Below are 20,349 nucleotides of genomic sequence, written 5' to 3' on the forward strand. Positions count from 1 at the left end.
TCCGGGCCCGCCGCCTGGGGCGGCCGCTGATAGGTGCCGGCTCTCCTTGCCGCCCCGCCCACCGACCCGGGAGGACGCAGCGGCACCTGCTCGGCGGGTCGGAGCGGGGTCCGCGCTGTGGATGCCCGCTTTCAATTGTTAAAGGTAGAAAACGGAAAGTTAGGGCAGCCCGGGTGGCTCAGCGGTTTAGCGCCGCCTTTGGCCCGGGGCGTGATCCTGGGGTCCCGGGCTCCCTGCATGGAGCCTGCTTCTCCCTCTGCCTGTGTCTCTGCGTGTCTCTCATGAATAAATAAAATCTTTTAAAAAAAGAAAACAGAAAGTTAGCAGTTACCTGAGTTGTAAAATAATCTCGTGCAGCCCCCGGGACAGCTAAGCTTAAAGAAGATTGGGAGCTTGGGGAAGGGAGTAGGTAGGTAGGTAGAATAACGGAGCCCCTTAAACACGTGTTGCTTAGAAGCCCCTATCCTGGGAATGCATTCTGACCAAAGGAGGAAAAAAAACAACAACCTATATTTTTCTCAGATTTTGAGCTCATGAAATCACATGCTATGTATAGCAAACAAAGTTGAATTACAAGTCTAAAATAAACCGGAAGCGAATTATTGGAAAACTGGTCGTGTTACGAGTAAACTATTTCAACACTCGAAAAACATGAACACACGGTCCTTGTCCTATAACAGGAGTGCTGAAAATATGAAGGAAACGGTATCAGCCCTCATTGTCCTGATTTCTAGTGGCTTTTGTACTTTTAAAAGTTATGAAGTTGTACTGATTATGCAGTTTTGTTTTAAAATAAAAATTAAAATAACAATTTTGAGAACTAGGGCACCAAGTTCTACGGTGGCGCCGGGTGGCGCCGTAGGTTAAGCGTGGGACACGGTGTCGGCTCAGGTTGGGACCTCAGGGTGGTGGGATAGAGCCGGCTAAGGGCTACTCTCTCTGCCCTTCCCTCCCCACCATTCTCTCATAAATAAAAATAAAATATTTAAAAAATAATGAGCTCGCTCCTGAAGCCGCCACCTCTGCCGGAGGCCGCAGCGGGACCCGCGCCGGAACCATGTTTCGCAACCAGTATGACAATGACGTCACTGTTTGGAGCCCTCAGGGCAGGATTCATCAAACTGAATATGCAATGGAAGCTGTCAAACAAGATTCAGCCACACTTGGTCTGAAATCAAAAACCCATGCAGTGTTGGTTGCATTGAAGAGAGCACAGTCAGAGCTTGCAGCTCAACAGAAGAAAATTCTTCATGTTGCTAACCATATTGGTATCTCAATTGCGGGACTTACTGCTGATGCTAGACTGTTATGTAATTTTATGCGCCAGGAGTGTTTGGATTCCAGATTTGTATTTGACAGACCACTTCCTGTGTCTCGTCTTGTATCTCTAATTGGAAGCAAGACCCAGATACCAACACAACGGTATGGCCGCAGACCATATGGTGTTGGACTGTTTATTGCTGGTTATGATGATATGGGCCCTCACATTTTCCAAACCTGTCCATCTGCCAACTATTTTGACTGTAGAGCCATGTCCATTGGAGCCCGTTTTCAATCAGCTCCTACTTACTTGGAGAGACATATGTCTGGGTTTATGGAATGCAATTTGAATGAACTGGTTAAACATGGTCTGCGTGCCTTACGAGAGACACTTCCTGCAGAACAGGACCTAACTACAAAGAATGTTTCCATTGGAATTGTTGGTAAAGACTTGGAGTTTACAATTTATGATGATGATGATGTATCTCCGTTCCTGGAAGGTCTTGAAGAAAGACCACAGAGAAAGGCACAGCCTGCTCAACCTGCTGATGAACCTGCAGAAAAGGCTGATGAACCAATGGAGCATTAAATCACAAACCAGTCTATATGTGTATTATCAAATATGTAAGAATGCAGGAGCCCTTACTGATGACAGTAATCTATACTTTGAACCAAAAGATGCAGCGTGGTCTTCTGGTATGTTTTAGGTATTGGTCCAGATGTGTTTTTCCCAAGTAACTTGTCTGAACCATATAATGGTGTGCATTTTTCTTTGAGAGGGTCTATATAATCATTTTCTAGAAAGTATAGTTATCTGTACTAATGTTTTTATATGAAGAACATAGTGTCTTTGTGGTTTTAAAGACAACTGTGAAATAAAGTTGTTTCACCTGCCTGTGGAAAAAAAAATAATGAAATTGTTGAAAACCGTGTAAGTTAATAGCATGATTTCTTAAAATTCTGAGTCCAGTTTTTTGTTAGAAAAGTCTCTAGGGGGCAGCCCCGGTGGCTCAGCGGTTTAGCGCCGCCTTTAGCCCAGGGCGTGATCCTGGGGTCCTGGGATTGAGTCCCACGTTGGGCTCCCTGTGTGGAGCCTGCTTCTCCCTCTGCCTGTGTCTCTGCCTCTCTCTCTCTCTCTCTGTATCTCTCATAAATAAATAAATAAATAAATAAATAAATAAATAAATAAATAAATAAATAAATAAAATCTTTAAAAAAAGTCTCTAGAAATTAATTTGAGGCCAAAGATCAGGATTAGAGTTGAAGTGGAAGGAACATGATTAAATTGTTTTGATTCTCATTCTAACAGGTTGCAAATGGTTGTTGGATACTTGTATGGCAAAATTGCATTATTAGCAACTTTAATTTAAAAAAACTGAAGCTATGTTTTTTCATTGTAATTTGACTTTAGAGGTCTTTGAGAATCTTAGGATCCAAACTTTACAGTCAAAGAGGATTGTTGGGAAGCCTGGGTGGCTCCGCGGTTGAGTGGCTGCCTTTGGCTCAGGTCATGATCCCGGGGTCCTGGGATTGAGTCCCACATTGGGCTCCCCGCAGGGAGCCTGCTTCTTCCTCTGCCTGTCTCTGCCTCTCTCTCTCTGTATCTTTCATTAATAAATAAATAAAATCTTTAATTAAAAAGAGAGGATTGTCCAAATTAATACCTTTATTTCCATTTCTATAAAGTACAATGTTATGCCTGAGGCAAAAAAGAAGGAAAGGAGGAAAACCTTTTGATATTCCTGCAGGATAGTTCTTGAAGCAAATTCTTCCTTTCTGGAAAGTTTTCTTTCTGCAGATTTGTAATACACAAAAATCTGGCACAAAGATCAGACAGTCAGGCTAATGACTGTGCCTTTTAATTAATAGTTAAGACTAAATTGTTCTATTTTTGTCTATACTTTCATGTAGTGAACAGCGTATCAGATCTAGCACTTTTTCAGGGTAGACACTGAGGAGATGAATGAAGTATGAGAAATGTATATTCACAGGAAGCACCGGTGTGTGCAGATTTTTATCATTCGCCTGTAAGTTAATGCATCTCCAAACTGGAATCTCTCAGATGCATTTATATCTGAAGCTGAAACCCTTTCAAATATCAAGTTGGCAGACCTGGAATTTTCCACTGCCATAATGGCTAATTCAAAAGGCAGTTCAGTTCATCTGATTAACTGTGTTAAGTCTCCTTGAATAGGATACTTACTACCAGCAAATATTACAAGGCACCTTTTCCAATATTAATTAACAATTCTGGGAGATAGATTTTATTACTTAGATTTACAAATGAGCAGAACAAGACAAACAAGTATCTAAGGTTATTAAATACATAGTGGTACTGGTGGGCTGAGAAACCTGGATCATCTGACCCCCAAATTCTTGCTCAGCATCCACTGAGCATATGGCAAATCTCCCTAATTGCTTCCAGGTGAACTCTGGAGTGCTTTCAGGAGGCACCTTAAATGCCTTCAGCTGTCAACACCAAACAATTTTAAGGTTAACTTAGAATGAAAATATTTTTATTATTTTTATTTTATTATTTTTTAGAATGAAAATATTTTTAAATAGCTGTTAACATTAGTATAAGAAAATAATTATCCTTTCTACATTATATGTAGTAAATGTAAAAACAATGCAAAAATCCCAAGATTTTTGAACTCCCAAAGTAATTATATTTACATTTTAAAAAACTAAGTGATTTAGGTTGTATGATTTCTAGGTCACTGCAGACATGTAAAATGAGACTTTTTGAAAGAATAATCACTTTCATTTGGAAGTCCAAAATTGTGATCAAATATCGATGTAAATAACTATTTAACTTCTGACTTTCTAGAGGGAGGCTGGAACTCTGCATGTTAGCCCAAAATAGATTCACAAGAATCTTTTTTCCTTTACTCTATCAGTTCACTTTTGTTAACAACTTTCTCTTCATGAAAGTCACAAAGGTTAATGACCAGCAGGAAACAAAGCCTGGATCTTGAAAACATAATCAACCAGAGGAGCATGAATTTTAAGTTTCTAGTGGCTGGAATTTGCTACTGGATCTTTATTTGGATACATCTGCTTTACATACAACTTCAGTGAGCTTTTTAGTCTTGTTTATAATGTCTCATCTGCAAATTCAACAAACATGTAGTACAATCCAAAGGTATAGGACCCCAAAAGAATTATGTAGATGATGATTGCAAGATCTCTTCTCTAAAGGAACTTTAAAAAGTTTGGTTATTTGGGTAACCAAATAGATAAGGGGAAGTGAATCTAGATAAAAGTATTCCAGTATTAAGTAAAAGGAAAATGATAAAATATCCCAATTTTGTAACTCCCTATGAATTAATAGATACAGTCATTGTGCCTCAGCAGCTCCTAAGATCATAAAAAAGAGAGAGAACTAGACATTTTGTACCTCCTGAGGGAAGACCACACCACCACTTAAATTGCTGCTGAAGAGATCAAACCTAAATCTGTTACAGACTTGAGATCCGGCTGCCAGTTTGTAGGAAACAGAAATATGTTGAACACTACATGATCATGCAATCCCACAGTCCTGACTGTGGGAAACTCTACAAGTCAAAGGGCCTCCATTCTTCGAGAGATAAACATAAAGTTGGAAAAAAAATTATTTAAAGGATATATAAAAAAATTTTAAGTGTCCTGTATGTGTTGGGGGAGAGACTATACCACCTGGGGTAAACATCTGGGTGGAGAAACCATTAAAGAAAAAAGGAAGTGAAGGTGATACTATTAAAAGTTAAGATAATGTCACTTCTGAGATGGTGGTGATAGGAAATGATTGAGAAGGGATACTTGGAAGAAGTTCCTAAGAGTAGGTAGCAAAGTTCTGTTTCCTGACCTGGTGATGGTTACAAGAGTGTTTGCCTTAGAATAATTTATTAAGGCAAACATTTCCTTTATAGTGTCATCTGTTTCTGTGTTTTGTTTTATGATAAAAATATTAAAATAAAAAAAAAAGAGGGACAGGCCAGTCCTACCTTAGAGCTGAAATATATTTTCTCCACACCAAGCTATTTGCAAATGTATTCATTTGGTCTCCTGGAACAATATTATGTTTAAATTATTTTTTTTAAAGATTTTATTTATTTATTCATGAGAGACAGAGAGAGGCAGAGACATAGGCAGAGGGAAAAGCAGGCTCTCCGCAGGGAGCCTAATGCAGGATTCGATCCCTGGACCCTGGGATCACCACCTGAGCTGAAGTCAGACACTCAGCCACCCAGGTGTCCCGGTTAAATTATTTTTAAAAGAAAGATGCTTTAAAAAAAAAAAAAAAAAAAAAAAAGGGATCCCTGGGTGGCGCAGCGGTTTGGCGCCTGCCTTTGGCCCAGGGCACGATCCTGGAGACCCAGAATCGAATCCCACGTCGGGCTCCCAGTGCATGGAGCCTGCTTCTCCCTCTGCCTGTGTCTCTGCCCCTCTCTCTCTCTCTCTCTCTCTGTGTGTGACTATCATAAATAATAAATAAAAATTAAAAAAAAAAAAAAAACCCAATCCAGGATGCCTGGGTGGCTCAGCTTGAGATTTTGCCAAGGGCAGGAGCTACCTCCTTTGCCCACCCATCAGTGAAGACAATTCATCTCCGAATTCTATGACTTCTTAAAGGGACATAAAATGCTCAGCTTGAGATTCAAGATCAAATAAACCCCTGTAAATAGAAGTCCTGCTGGGAGTCAGAATGGAGGCTTCGGAAAATGTAGAAATATGTTACCCTGGGGCTTCAGCAGGCTGGGTGTAAACTGATAATATGTTTATCTCTCATTACTCCTGTTACAGTTTACAAACAGACTCTGACCTTCCAGATCTCATGCACAGGCTCTGACAGCACAGGATGTCTCTGTTTATGAACACAGAAGTCTCATTCTTGAACACAATACTGAGAATGCTGGGAATTTTTTTTTATTTTTTTATTTTTTATTTTTTTTACTTCATACACGTTTTCAATGAACTGCATCAGAAAAAGAAAACAAACAGGTTCCAAAGTATACATTCTTCAAACCAGGGTTTGAACAAGTAAACTTTAGGCTTGCAAAATAGACTCCAGTTATCCATTGAGCCACCATAGAAAATCAAGAGATTGTTTTACATGCTCAAATCATACCTCCTCTTTCCCCTGAAACTTTCAGTAACTGAAATAAAGCAAAATCTGCTTACTACAGCATGTGCCCTGGCCCATACCTCCACTTTTGGGGAAACTTTATAATGAAAAACAGACAGTAAATAATAGGGACTAGGTAAATTCAGAAAGGTTTCTTCTGCTGTTAACCAAGAGCCCAAAGTGTTCTTGTTTACTTGGAGTTATGATGCCTCCTTGGAAGTACATCAGTGTTTGTGAATGTACAAAGTACATAAAAAAGGAAGTACAAAAACATGAAGTGATATCCGATTCATAGGGCAGGCAGTACGATGTAGTGAAGAAAACAACATTGGAAAAAGAGCCAGATGACCTCAGTTTGAGGCCATTCCACCACTTACTGGCTCAGCAAGTCATGCAAAAGCTTGGGTTTCCTAATTTGTAACATGATAACTGACCTACCTTTGCCTTGAAGTTGTTATGAGGAAGAAAATATAGTCAAAATGTATGCAGAAGTATATAATCTCAAAGCACTAGAGAAATTAGGTACTATTAGTATTAGAGAAAAAGGTACTATCAGTATTAATGTTATTTTTGTACTTAAAACAATTTTTATTGAAGTATTTACTCTTAATGTCATATTCACACATTCCATTCCAACCAATATTATCTTTAAAAGGAATACCAAGGGGCGGCCTGGGTGGCTCAGCGGTTTAATGCCACCTTTGGTCCAGGGCCTGACCCTGGAGACCCAGGATCGAGTCCCACTTCGGGCTCCCTGCATGGAGCCTGCTTCTCCCTTTGCCTGTGTCTCTGCCTCTCTCTCTGTGTGTCTCTCATGAATAAATAAATAAAATCTTTAAAAAAAAAAGAAAGAAACTTTCTTAATATTAAAAAATAAATAAATAAAAAATAAAAGGAATACCAAAAGACTTTCTTGTGAGATAAAGTTGACCTCGTCAATGTCAACCATTAATTATTATGTATCAAAATATACTGCTTTCCTTAACATTATGCAGTTTGAATGAAAATAAAACCATGTTATAATGGCAAAATAGTTTCAGTATTTTCTCCTTTCATTCATAATCATTGGTAACAATCGAGTTACATTTAAAGAGAATTTAACATCTTTTCTATTTTGAATTTAAATTGTTTATTTAAATTCAATTAGTTAACATATAGTATATTATTAGTTTCAGGAGTAGAATTTAGTGATTCATCAGTTGCATATAACACCCAGTGCTCATCACATCAAGTGCCCTCCTTAATGCCCATCACCCAGTTACAGTTACCCTATACCCCCACCCACCTCCCTTTAACATCTTAAAAGGACATTTGGTTCTTTATGTAATGTGTCCTTTTTAATGGAGCAATTTTTTAATGGTGCAGTAAGTAATTGCCCTCATAGATTCTTATTTTTAAAGGGCTATAGTGGGCACATGCCACCCCCCGACACACACACACACTCCCCTGGCTGAAGAAATTATGGGAAATTTCCTAACTCAGTCCTTCCTCAGCCATGCTATGATTTTTTTTTTTTTTTTTTTTTTTTTTAATGTAAGCCCAGAGTCAGGCTTGAACTCACAAACCTGAGATCAAGGGTCACAGGTTGGGGCAGCCCAGGTGGCTCAGCAGTTTAGTGCTGCTTTCAGCTCAGGGCCTGATTTTGAAGACCTGGGATCGAGTCCCATGTCAGGTTCCCTGCATGGAGCCTGCTTCTCCCTCTGCCTGTGTTTCTGCCTCTCTCTTTCTCTCTCTCTCTCTCTGTGTCTCTCATGAATAAATAAATAAAATCTTAAAAAAAAAAAAATGGTCACAGGTTGTACTGACTGAGCCAGCCAGGCACCCCCACCATTCTTTTTTTTTTTTTTTTTTTTTTTTTTTTTTTTTTTTTCCCACCATTCCTTTTTAATCACATGATAGCAGCATACAAACAAGGTTGAAGAGAGCAATTTCAGAAAGTTTGTTTTCTTGCTCTGAGTTTCTAAAGCATTTAACACTTAAGTTTAGATAGCAATTTGGGCTATTCTCTCTTTTTCTTTATTGTAAATGCTGGTAGGCCCTAGGATGCTGAAAATTAGTAGATGTTCAGGCCTTGGGGTGGAGATTATATACAAATATCCCTTGATTTTTGGGACACCTGGGTGGCTCAGCGGTTGAGCCTCTGTCTTTGGCTCAGGGCCTGATCCCAGGGTTTTGGGAAACAGTCCCACATCGGGCTCCCTGTGAAGAGCCTGCTTCTCCCTCTGCCTATGTTTCTGTCTCTCATGAATAAACATATACAATCTTAAAAAAAAAAAAAACTTCTTGATTTCTGAAAATTTGAATTATGCTGCATTGTTTTTAAAAGACCTGCATGAGGAACTGTTTTTGCCAACTGAAAGAAATCCAAAGAGAATTTTCGTTTTTTACAAGAAAAAAGGCAAAAAGCAAAAATAGCATTCAGCATTTATTTTGCAGCAAACCCTTAGAGAGGCAGCGTGTACCTGACACAAGTCCCTGTACCCCCCATCTCCCCGCCTCTGAAGTACACTCAGCATCTCAGGATCAAGGTGCCATGGCTTTGATTTGTGTCTGTGAGCATCTTTGCTTTACCTCAATTTATTTTGTGCTTTTGTTAGCAAGATGTGTCCTTAAGGTATCAGAAAAGCTTAATAGAGGTTATTCGCTTGGGTCTGGGAATGCTAAAAAAATGTTCCACATAAATTACTGTTGATTTCTTCTACTTTATGCCATTTTGGCTTATGAAAGTTTTCATAAGAATCCTCTACTTTGAGGGACACCTGGGTGGCTCAGTGGTTGAGCATCTGCCTTCGGCTCAGGTCGTGATCCTGGGGCCTGGGAGGGAGCTCCACATCAGGCTCCCTGCTCAGCAGGGAGTCTGCTTTTCCCTCTGACCTTCCCCTTCACTGGTGTTCTCTCTCTCAAATAAATACATAAATCTTTAAAAAAAAAAGTTAGGAGTTTTAGATGAAATGATAACTGCCATTTATTCGCCACATTCCATAAAGTAGTGTTAAAAGGTAAACTGAGTCACATTAAAGATTTTAAGAATTTACAGCCATAGGGCAGCCTGGGTGGCTCAGCGGTTTAGCACTGCCTTAAGCCCAGGGCGTGATCCTGGGGACCCGGGATCGAGTCCCACGTCGGGCTCCTTGCATGGAGCCTGCTTCTTCCTCTGCTTGTGTCTCTGCCTCTCTCTCTCTCTCTCTCTGTCTCTCATAAATAAATAAATAAATAAATAAATAAATAAATGTTTAACTGATCTATCTTTCAAGTTAGAATACATACAAAGTTCAAAGAATTAAAAAAAAGAGTTTACAGTCATAAAAAAAGTATGAAATCTTGACATTTGCAACAATGTGGATGGACCTAGAGAGTATAATGCTAAGTGAAATAAGTCGGACAGAAAGAGACAAATACTGTATCATTTCACTCATATGTGGAATCTAAAAAACAAAATAGGTGAGCAAACAAAACAAAACAGAAGCCAACTCAGAGATACAGAGAACAAACTGATGGTTGGCAGAGGGGAGGAGGGGATGCATGAAACAGGTGAAGGGGATTAAGAAGTACAATCTTCCTGTTATAAAATAAATAGAATGTGGAGATGTAACATAGAGGGTAGGGAGTATAGTCAATAATATTATAACAACTTTCTATGGTGACAGATGGTAACTGGAGTTTACTGTGGTAACCATTTCATAATGCCTATAAATATTGGATCACTGTGTTGTGCACTGGAAACTAATATGATATTGTATGTCAATTATTCTTTTTTTTTTGTATGTCAATTATTCTTCAATAAATACACATAAATTAAAAAAATAAGAGTTTATTTGGCATCATCCAATCTAGTAAACAGAGAGAAGCTCTGAGGAGTTGTGAAAATGAAAGGCTTATAGGCAGAAGGGAGCAGGAACAAGGACATTATTATTAGGCACAAAAAGCAGGTTAGTTATTGCAAAGTTACTTTCCTTAAGGGTATTTCAGAGGGTCTAGTAGGCAGATTACCTCAAGAGTGCTGATCAGTGATTCCTGATTGACTGATTTAAGATTCCATTTCTGAGAGAGCCAAACTTATAATTAAGTCTCCATTTAGTGCTGTGGGGCTGAGCATGAGCAATTCATTTTGGGCCTGTTGTCATGTTTTTTAGCAGTAGGCAGATAGTAGCTCTAATTCTCCTAGCAGCCTGGCAAGACTGGGTTTGTAGTCCCATATTACAGGTAGAGAATAAAAGGTTCAAAGACATGAAGTTATTGCAGGTCACATTAGGTGAACGCCATGGAACCACTTTAGCTTTGAAATTCTAGGATTACTGAGAAAATCTACCTCTTGGGTTTCATGTTTCCCTTTTAGAAATCCCACTGTTTGAGATTCAGTCATGAAATGCCAAATGTGGAAAGGGCCTTAGAAATCATCAGTGTCAGGTTTTTTAGTTCTCAAGAAGGAATCTAAGGTCCAAAGAGGATGAGTGATCAGCCCATGGTTTTAATTTATTTTCTTTTCTGAGTTTGCCTGTACTGCTCATTGTAACCTGATTCTACCTGGGTAGAAATATATATAGGGAGATGTCTCAGGAGGTGGAATTTGGCCTGGACTCCAAAAGTTTCTTAAAGGTGACCTTGGTTATGTGCGTAAATATTGTCCAAATAAGCAGAATTTCCAGGACCTGAAGGTCACTGGAGGACAGTCCTTTTCTTTGGAGAGGTATAAAATGAGGCAGTGAAACTTTCACAGAGAATTACTGACCCCTGAAAAGTTAAGAAAGAATCACATATAATGAAAAAGCAATTTAATTTAGCTATTTTTAAGAAAGATTTTATTTGTTTGACAGAGAGAGCGCACAAGTAGATAGAGTGACAGGTAGAGGAAGAGGGAGAGGCAGGCTCCCCACTAAGCAAGGAGCTCAATGTGGGGCTCCATCTCAGGATCTTGGGGTCATGATCTGAGCTAAAGGCAGATACTTCACTGACTGAGCCCCCCAGGTGCCCCTTAATTTAGCTATTAATATGTTATTAAAATAATCCTTAGAAATTAAGCATTGCTGTAGATACATTTTTACATTTTAAAATTATTCAAACACTAAAAGCAGGTAAATTTCTGTAAATAATAAACTTTCAATAAATACTATAAGAATTTATTATGGCTAGCTAAGAGTTAGAATTTCCATAGAAGGAGGAGAGAAGAAAGAGAGGTGGAGGCAATACTAGATTAAAGAGAAAAAAGGAGAGAAACATGGGCAGAAAAAATTAGAGCTGGAGAGAAGGAAAAAAGAATGACAAAGAACAGTGGGGAAGAGAGTGCTTGAGTAGCTCAGCCACTGAAGCATCCAACTCTCTCTCTCTCTCTCTCTCTTTTTTTTTTTTAGCATCCAACTCTTGATTTTGGATCAGATCATGATCTCAGGGTTATGAGATGGAGCCTGATGTCAGGCTCTGGGCCGGGCATGGAGCCTGCTTAAGATTCTCTTCCTCTCTCTCTCTTCTCCCTTCCTGCACCCTGCCCTACTCCTCCTGCCTTTCTGCCTGTGCTCACACTCTCTCTCTTCCTAAGGAAAAAAAAAAAAAAAAAGATTATAAAATGCTGGGACAATATAGAGAATAAATTATTATTATTATTTTTAAAGATTTTATTTATTTATTCATAAGAGATACATTGAGAGACAGAGACACAGGCAGAGGGAGAAGCAGGCTTCCTGCAAGGAGCTGGATGTGGGACTCGATCCTAGGACCCCAGGATCACACCCGAGCTGAAGACAAATGCTCAACCACTGAGCCACCCAGGCGTCCCTAGAGAATAAATTATTAATTAAAAAAAAAGAAGAAGAAGAAGAAGAAGAAGAAGAAGAAGAAGAAGAAGAAGAAGAAGAAGAGTTAGGGAAGGAGAAGGGGGAGTCAGGGAGAGAGAAACCAGAAGTGGAGAAAAGGAGGAAGCTGGTATTAGAAGGGAGAAGACTGAGAACAAAGATTACCCAGGAGACATGAGTTAAGAGGGTTCCTTGTTTCATCAACAATTGTTTATTGCCTACTGTGTGCACTTTGAGAAATTCACGTCCTAGAAGAAATAAATATGCATTACTCCACTGCAAGAAGAGTTAATGGTTTTCTTTCATTAGTGACCTTTTCATCTTCTGAGAATGAAAAGTAATTTATGCTCATTTAGAAATTTTGGAAAATAGTGGAATAAGGAATCTCTTTCTCTAGGAGAAAGTGGGGGGGTGGGGTGGGAAACGAATCCCTAATTCTATCCTATTGACTTTTTGCTGGCTTCTGTTTTGCATTCCTTCTGGTTTGAGGGGCAGCAGCTACCCAGGGAAAACTCTTCTGGAGATGACAGGAAGTACAAATTGGCAGGCAGAGACACATTAGGCCCCTTCAGGCCCAGGTTGGAGCTAGCACAGTTGTAAGTGTCCCAGTCTCATGAAGCCAGTGAAGTAAAATGGGGCCAATAATCATGTGGATCTAATTTCATATCATATAAAAAGTATAACTTCCTAAGTATAACATAAATTCGCATTTGTACTTTTACCTCTCCTGGGACAATGCAAGGGCCTTAGAACACTTTGAAAGTCCCTTTGTAAAGCAACTATGTTTCACACCTCCTCTTCTATCCTAGAATGTATGGTTAATAAGAAATATATACAAATCCAATTTTATAAATTTGTATATATTTTTTAAGATTTTATTTATTTATTCATGAGAGACACAGAGAGAGAGGCAGAGACATTGGCAGAGGGAGAAGCAGGCTCCCTCAAGGAGCCTGATGCAAGACTCGATCACCGATCCTGGGATCACGCCAAGAGCCAAAGGCAGATGCTCAAACACTGAGACACCCAGGCGTTGCCAATTTAAAAAAATCTATATAACGCCCTTCTCATAGAGAAGAATAAAAGGAAAGTAATTTACAATAGCAGTTACTATAAAATAATATATATATCAGTATACTACACAGGCACTACCCAGGCATAATATAAGAGAAGACTTAAGCACTTATTTGGTTGAACCTATACATAGGATCACTGGGAATGTGACAGCCACAAATACAATCTGATATGTATGTTAAATTAGGAACTCAATTAGCATGAATGGTATTGTAGTCCATAACCTGATTTTTTCTTTTTCTTTCTTTCTTTTTTTAAGATTTTATTTATTTACTCATGAGAGGCACACAGAAAGAGGCAGAGACACAGCTGAGGGAGAATCAGGCTCCCTAGATCCCAGGACCCCAGGATCACACCCTGAGCCAGACAGATGCTCAACCACTGAGCTACCCAGGTGCCCCCATAATCTGATTTTCTGATATAGTAAACAAATTTTGGTAAAGTTCAGAAAGACATAAAAGTATGTTTCTCTTGATTTCTCTGAATTTATGCTGTAATGAATTCTTAGAAAATCCAGTGTGGGGATGCCTGGGTGGCTCAGCAGTTGACCATCTGCCTTTGGCTCAAGATGTGATCCCAGGGTCTCCGGATGGAGTTCTACATCAGGCTTCCTGCATGGAGTCTGCTTCTCCCTCTGCCTGTGTCTCTGCCTCTCTCTCTGTGTCTCTCATGAATATAAAAAAGAAAAGAAAAAAAAAAAAAGAAAATCTAGTGTGTATAAAACCCATGCAAAAAATCTTTGGGTTTATATGTGAAACAGACTTAAGTTCTAAACACAGATAATTATACATGCATTTTTTTAAAAGATTTTATTTATTTATTCATAGAAACACAGAGAGAGAATGAGAGGCAGAGACACAGGCAGAGGGAGAAGCAGGCTCCATGCAGAGAGCCTGAAGTGGGACTTGATCCAGGGTCTCCAGGATCACGCCCTGGGCTGCAGGCGGTGCTAAACCACTGTGCCACCAGGGCTGCCCTTATACATGCATTTTTTAACCTATATGAATATCCAGAGGAACAGAACAAATACAGTACACAGGTTATAAGACAATTTTTTTGTGGGCAGGATCTTGGCAGGATTGGAGTATGTCTGTGGTACATAATTTGATCGGTTAAATCTGAATATAACCGTTTATTAATATCACTCTACAAATACACAACAACACTTTCAACAACACCCTGTAAGGACTGGTACTGCTCACAGTGCAGTCCACTTATATATCCCATACCATAGACATTTTGCTCACAATTGCAACCTAGCACTTAACACAGTGCCTGGCACATACTAGAAGTTTAATAAATATTTCTTTAGTTATTGAACGTAAGAGTGTTCTTTTCACTTACACAGCATTTTTTATTTTCTCTAAGATAATGACTCACTTAACTTTAATTTTAAATTTAAATTTCTAGCCCTGATCTGTCTTCTGAGATCCAAATTTCTCTTGGCAAGTTGTCTAAGCTGTTAAAAGAAGAATAAAAAGAGAATTATAACATTTCAGTTAATACATTTTATTACTTTAGTTAAAAATCTAAAAACAAAATCAAAAAAGAATCTAGCAAATTTTAGCAGTTTTGCCACTTAAATATAACTCTTTTCAAATTGTATACATTTAAATATTTTATTTCTTCACATACCTTAATTGATTGACAAGCTTTTTTAAGTACTTGTGCTTTTATATTTATAAATATGAGTGATTGTTAGTTCTTTTATACTCCAAATTCTCTTGGATATCTCAAAAATAGATTTGATTTCACTTGTCCTTTATATACCCAAACTGTTCCACTAAAAGTAAGGAGGATTTCAATTATATCGTTAACTAATTTTCAATCTGATTAGGACTGATTTCAGTCTGATTAGCTACCTCGCTTGATTGGATTCAGCCAATTTATTTACTGCTTCATTCTATTTTGAATTCTTCTCAAAAGAGGCCACAATTCAAAACATACAAAAAATGAACTATTGGGACTTCATCAGGATAAAAAGCTTTTGCATAGCAAAGGAAACAATAAAAAAAACTAGAAGGCAGCCTACAGAATGGGAGAGGATATTCGTAAATGTCTTATCAGATAAAGGCCTAGTATTCAAAATTTATAAAGAACTTATCAGGCTCAACACCCAAAAAACAAACAAACAAAAACCCAGTCAAGAAATGGGCAGAAGACATAAACAGACATTTCTCCATAGAAGACCTACACGTGTCCAACAGACACATGAAAAAATGCTCAACATCACTCAGCATCAGGGAAATTACAAATCAAAACCACAGTGAGATACCACCTCACACCAGTCAGAATGGCTAAAATTAACAAGTCAGGAAACAACAGATGTTGATGAGGATGCAGAGAAAAGGGAACCTTCCTACACTGTTGGTGGGAATGCAAGCTGGTACAGCTGCTCTAGAAAACAGAATGGAGGTTCCCCCAAAAGTTCAAAATAGAACTACCCTACCACCCAGCAATTGCACTTTATCCAAAAGATACAAACATAGTAATTTGAAGGGGCACATGCACCCCAATGTTTATAGAAACAATGTCCACAATAGCCAAAGTATGGAAAGAGACCAGATGTCTATCAACAGATGAATGCATAAAGAAGATGTGGGGGTATCCCAGGTGACTCAATGGTTTAGCGCTGCCTTTCAGCCCAGGGCGTTATCTTGGAGACGTGGGATCGAGTTCCACGTCGGGCTCCCGGCACAGAGCCTGCTTCTCCCTCTGCCTGTGTCTCTGCCTCTGTCTCTGCATCTCTCCGTGTCTCTCATGGATAAATAAATAAAATCTTAAAAAAAAAAAAAAAAAAAAAAAGGAGGGCACTTGATGGGATGACTACTGGGTGTTGTTTAGTGATGAATCACTAAATCCTACCCCTGACACACTAATAATACACTATGTTAGCTAAATTGAATTTATTCATTTTTAAAGATTTTATTTATTTATTCATGGAAGACGCACAGAGAGAGGCAGAGACACAGGCAGAGGGAGAAGTAGGCTCCATGCTGGGAAGCAGGGAGCCCGACAAGGGATTTGATCCTGGGACTCCAGGATCACTTCCTGGGCTGAAGGCGGCGCTAAACCGCTGAGCCACCCAGGCTGCCCTTTATTTTTTATAACAATTTATTATGAAAAATTCAAAGTTGAGAGAATAGCATGATCAACACTAGGATATCCATTATTTAGACTAAACAATTGTCAACATTTCCCTATATTTGCTTTATCTATTTGACTATTTTGGCGACCTATTTGGAAGTAAGTGGCAGACAACAGGACATTACATTGCCAAACATTTTAAAATATAACTCCTAAAAATAAGGACTATCCCTGTATGCCTGTAATAGCACTATCCTGCTGAGGAAAAGTAACAATAATTCTTCAGTAATATTTTTTATAGCAGTTTTTCTTTTCTTTTCTTTTTTTTTTTTTTAAGATTTTTATTTATTCATGAGAAACACAAAGAAAGAGAGAGAAAGAGAGAGGCAGAGACACAGGCAGAGGGAGAAGCAGGCTCCCTGCAGGGAGCTCGATGTAGGACTCGATCCTGGGACTAGGTCTTGGGACTCGATCCTAGGACTCCATCCTGGGACTCCAGGATCATGCCCCGGGCTAAAAGCAGGTGCTAAAGCGCTGAGCCATCCAGGAGTCCCTCTTTTTTTGTTTGTTTGTTTTTTAAAGCCAGGATCCAGGGACGCCTGGGTGTCTTAGCGGTTGAGTGTCTGCCTTTGGCTCAGGTCATGATCCCAGGGTCCTGGGATCTAGTCCCACATCAGGCTCCCCCACAGGGAGCCTGGTTCCCCCTCTGCCTGTGTCTCTGCCTCTCTCTGTGTCTCTCATGAATAAATAAATCTTTTTTTTTTTAATATTTTTAAAATATTTTATTTATTTATTTAGGATAGTCACAGAGAGAGAGAGAGAGAGGCAGAGACACAGGCAGAGGGAGAAGCAGGCTCCATGCACCGGGAGCCTGACGTGGGATTCGATCCCAGGTCTCCAGGATCGCGCCCTGGGCCAAAGGCAGGCGCCAAACCGCTGCGCCACCCAGGGATCCCGAATAAATAAATCTTAAAAAAAAAAAAAAAAAAAAAAAAAAAAAAAAAAAAAAGGCCAGGATCCAAAGTTCACACATTGCATTTTATTGTTTTATTTCTTTAGAGTTTTTAAATCTAGAGCAATGCTCCCCATCTGCCTACCATTTTATCTCCCTCTAAGACTTATTTATTATTTTTTTAAGACTAATTAAAAAAAAAAAAAAGATCAGCAAGTTATTTTTTAGAATGTCCTCATGACTTTTTCTGACCTGTGTCAGTTTCCAAGTTCATTCTACTTCAGAGGATTTATCTTTCAATATATAATTTTTTACTGAATTTTAAATAGTTTTAGTATTTGTAATTTTCAACTGGTCTTCCTTGCTCTTAGACTATTTCTTCTTTTAGTATCCTGTTCTTGTTTTACAGATACAATATTTTTCTGATGATACTCTTAATTTCTTTGAAGTATGTATATGCTCCCTGCATTGTCTCTGTTTCTTGTGATTCCTTTTCTCTCCCTGTTTCTTACATGTTGGAGGTTTTTTACTTTTTCATGTTGAAGGGTTCCCTCTGGTATATGGTGATTTTTATCTGTTCATATTTTAGGAGTGAAGTCCTAAAAGCTGATCAGAGGCCCCAAATGTGTGTTTGAGTCTTGGCAATTGAAGAGTTTTCCTTTGGGGAGCCCCAGATGTCAGTGTCTTTGGCTTTTTTTCTGACATGGCTCAGTTTTTCCTGAGAATAAAGTTTTTACCTTTTATTTTTTGCTAGAGAGTAGAACTTGGCTGCAAAGTTCTACAAGCAGGAGAAGCGGACTGGGTGTCTTATTTTCAGTTTCAGACTTAATTCCTCTTTTTTTTTTTTAAGATTTTATTTATTTATTCATGAGAGACAGAGAAAAGGCAGAGACACAGGCAGAGACATAGGCAGAGGGAGAAGCAGGCACTACCCAGGTACCCCTTATTTCTTCTTTTTTCAGTGAGATATCTCACTCTCTGATCTATGCCTCATGCTGCCACATCTAGAACTCATCTGGTTTACTTTCTCCAGAGGTGACATTTCCTGTCTCCTGTGAAAGTAAAAGCAGTAGCCTGATTATATCAGGTAGAATGGGGATGTGAGGATCTGTCTGCTTATTAAACAGATTTTTAAACAAATCTCCCTTTTCTGCATTACACTTCTCCCATTTTTCACTCTAGCTTCCTTCCTGCACTTTACCTACTTACAGTTTGTGAGTCTTTTCTAGGGTTCCTCAGGGTGACCTGCCTTGCTTCTCTTTGGTTTCTCCTCTAACCACTTCAGCTTGACCTTCCTTGAGTCTGCTAAGTGCTTCACCATCCTCGATCCATTTTTCATTTTCGTGTATTGTGGTTTGGGGTGACTACCAGTTCAATAAAGATGACATCTGTTTTCTCTTTTTCCTCCTTGTTATTTTTAAGAAAAGTGGTATGGGGAAGTTCTCAGCTATCTTGAATTGAAAGGCTCCACTGTTTTTATTTTTAGTTCTTCAAGTCCCATGAAGTCTTTACTGCCTTTGGGCTTTTGCATGTGGTACTCTAGCTCTCTGAGACTTTCTTTTTCCCTCTCTCCTCTTCCCTCTTGGCCAATTCCAAGTCATCTTTTAGATCATAGCTTAAACATCATTCCTAGATGAGTCCTGTCTGACGACCCAGACTAGGTTAGTCCACTCCCTATATTTTCATATCACCTACCATGATTCTAATTAAGTGTATATATCTGCCTCCCCTGCTAGATTGTTACCTCCATGAGGGAAGGGAGTATTTCTGTCTTGATGACTGCTATATCCCCAGTGGGTAGCCCTAGCATTTAGTAGGGCTAAATATATATATTTCATTGTTGATCAACATATATTACTCATTATAAAGATTTTTAGCTAGGGGCACCAGGCTGGCTCAGTCCATAGAACATGTGACTCTTGATCTTGGAATTGTGAGTTCAATCAAGCCCCATGTTGGATGTAGAGATTACTTTTAAAAAAGTAGCTGGATTTACAGTTGCTACCACCAATAAGTTATTTAGAGTTTAACAATCTTAGTTACAGTGATTGTCTAGTTATTATTATAGAAACACTATCAAATGGACTCTTGTCCATCTCCAAACTTATTTTACACGAACGCTTTTAAGATGATAATGTACTGATAGTAATATCCATTCAGATGAGCATAGTGTATAAGTTTTCTATTTCTCATTTTGCCACATAAGGTAAAATATCCACACATCCAATTAGGATGTGAACATCTTTGGGGGGACCATTATTAAGTCTAGCACACAAGACAGTAAAATGTAAATGCATACATGAATTAGTTATTGCAAGAAATGATAAGAACTTTGTTCATATATACTTTATTTATTTATTTTTTTAATATTTTATTTATTTATTTAGGATAGTCACAGAGAGAGAGAGGCAGAGACACAGGCAGAGGGAGAAGCAGGCTCGATGCACCGGGAGCCCGACGTGGGATTCGATCCCAGGTCTCCAGGATCGCGCCCTGGGCCAAAGGCAGGCGCCAAACCGCTGCGCCACCCAGGGATCCCTGTTCATATATACTTTAAACTTTATATCAGAACAACTTCCAGAGTAGGTGACATAATTTATTTATTTATTTATTTATTTATTTATTTATTTATTTATTTATTTTTAAAAGATTTATTTATGATAGACAGAGAGAGAGAGAGAAGCAGAGACACAGGCAGAGGGAGAAGCAGGCTCCATCCCGGGAGCCTGACGTGGGATTCGATCCCGGGTCTCCAGGATCGTGCCCCGGGCCAAAGGCAGGCGCTAAACCGCTGCGCCACCCAGGGATCCCGATGACATAATTTATTAAGTGAAAGATATCATAAATATATATTGAAAGAAGACAAGCATAAACCAAAGATTATTAAATAGACAACATACATCATCAGCTCAGTAGTTGCCTTGCTTCCATGTGCATACCCACTATAATGCTTTCATGAAACCTGGGATTTCCTGCTGTTTTCAGGTACACACACCGTTTCCTAAAGGCAATTATATAATTATACAAACAACTATATATAACAGCATAGTGCTTTTCTTACATATGTCTAAAAATAAATTTTA

The 20,349-nt window shown here is 38.9% G+C and overlaps 1 pseudogene; it reads left to right on the forward strand.

Moving 5' to 3' along the window:
* Position 1: 1 nt before the first annotated feature.
* LOC140637128 (proteasome subunit alpha type-1 pseudogene) lies at positions 2 to 2,479 on the forward strand (annotated as a pseudogene).
* The last annotated feature ends 17,870 nt before the right edge of the window (positions 2,480 to 20,349 follow it).

The sequence above is a fragment of the Canis lupus genome, chromosome 7, assembly GCF_048164855.1.
Source record: "Canis lupus baileyi chromosome 7, mCanLup2.hap1, whole genome shotgun sequence".
NCBI lineage: Eukaryota > Metazoa > Chordata > Mammalia > Carnivora > Canidae > Canis > Canis lupus.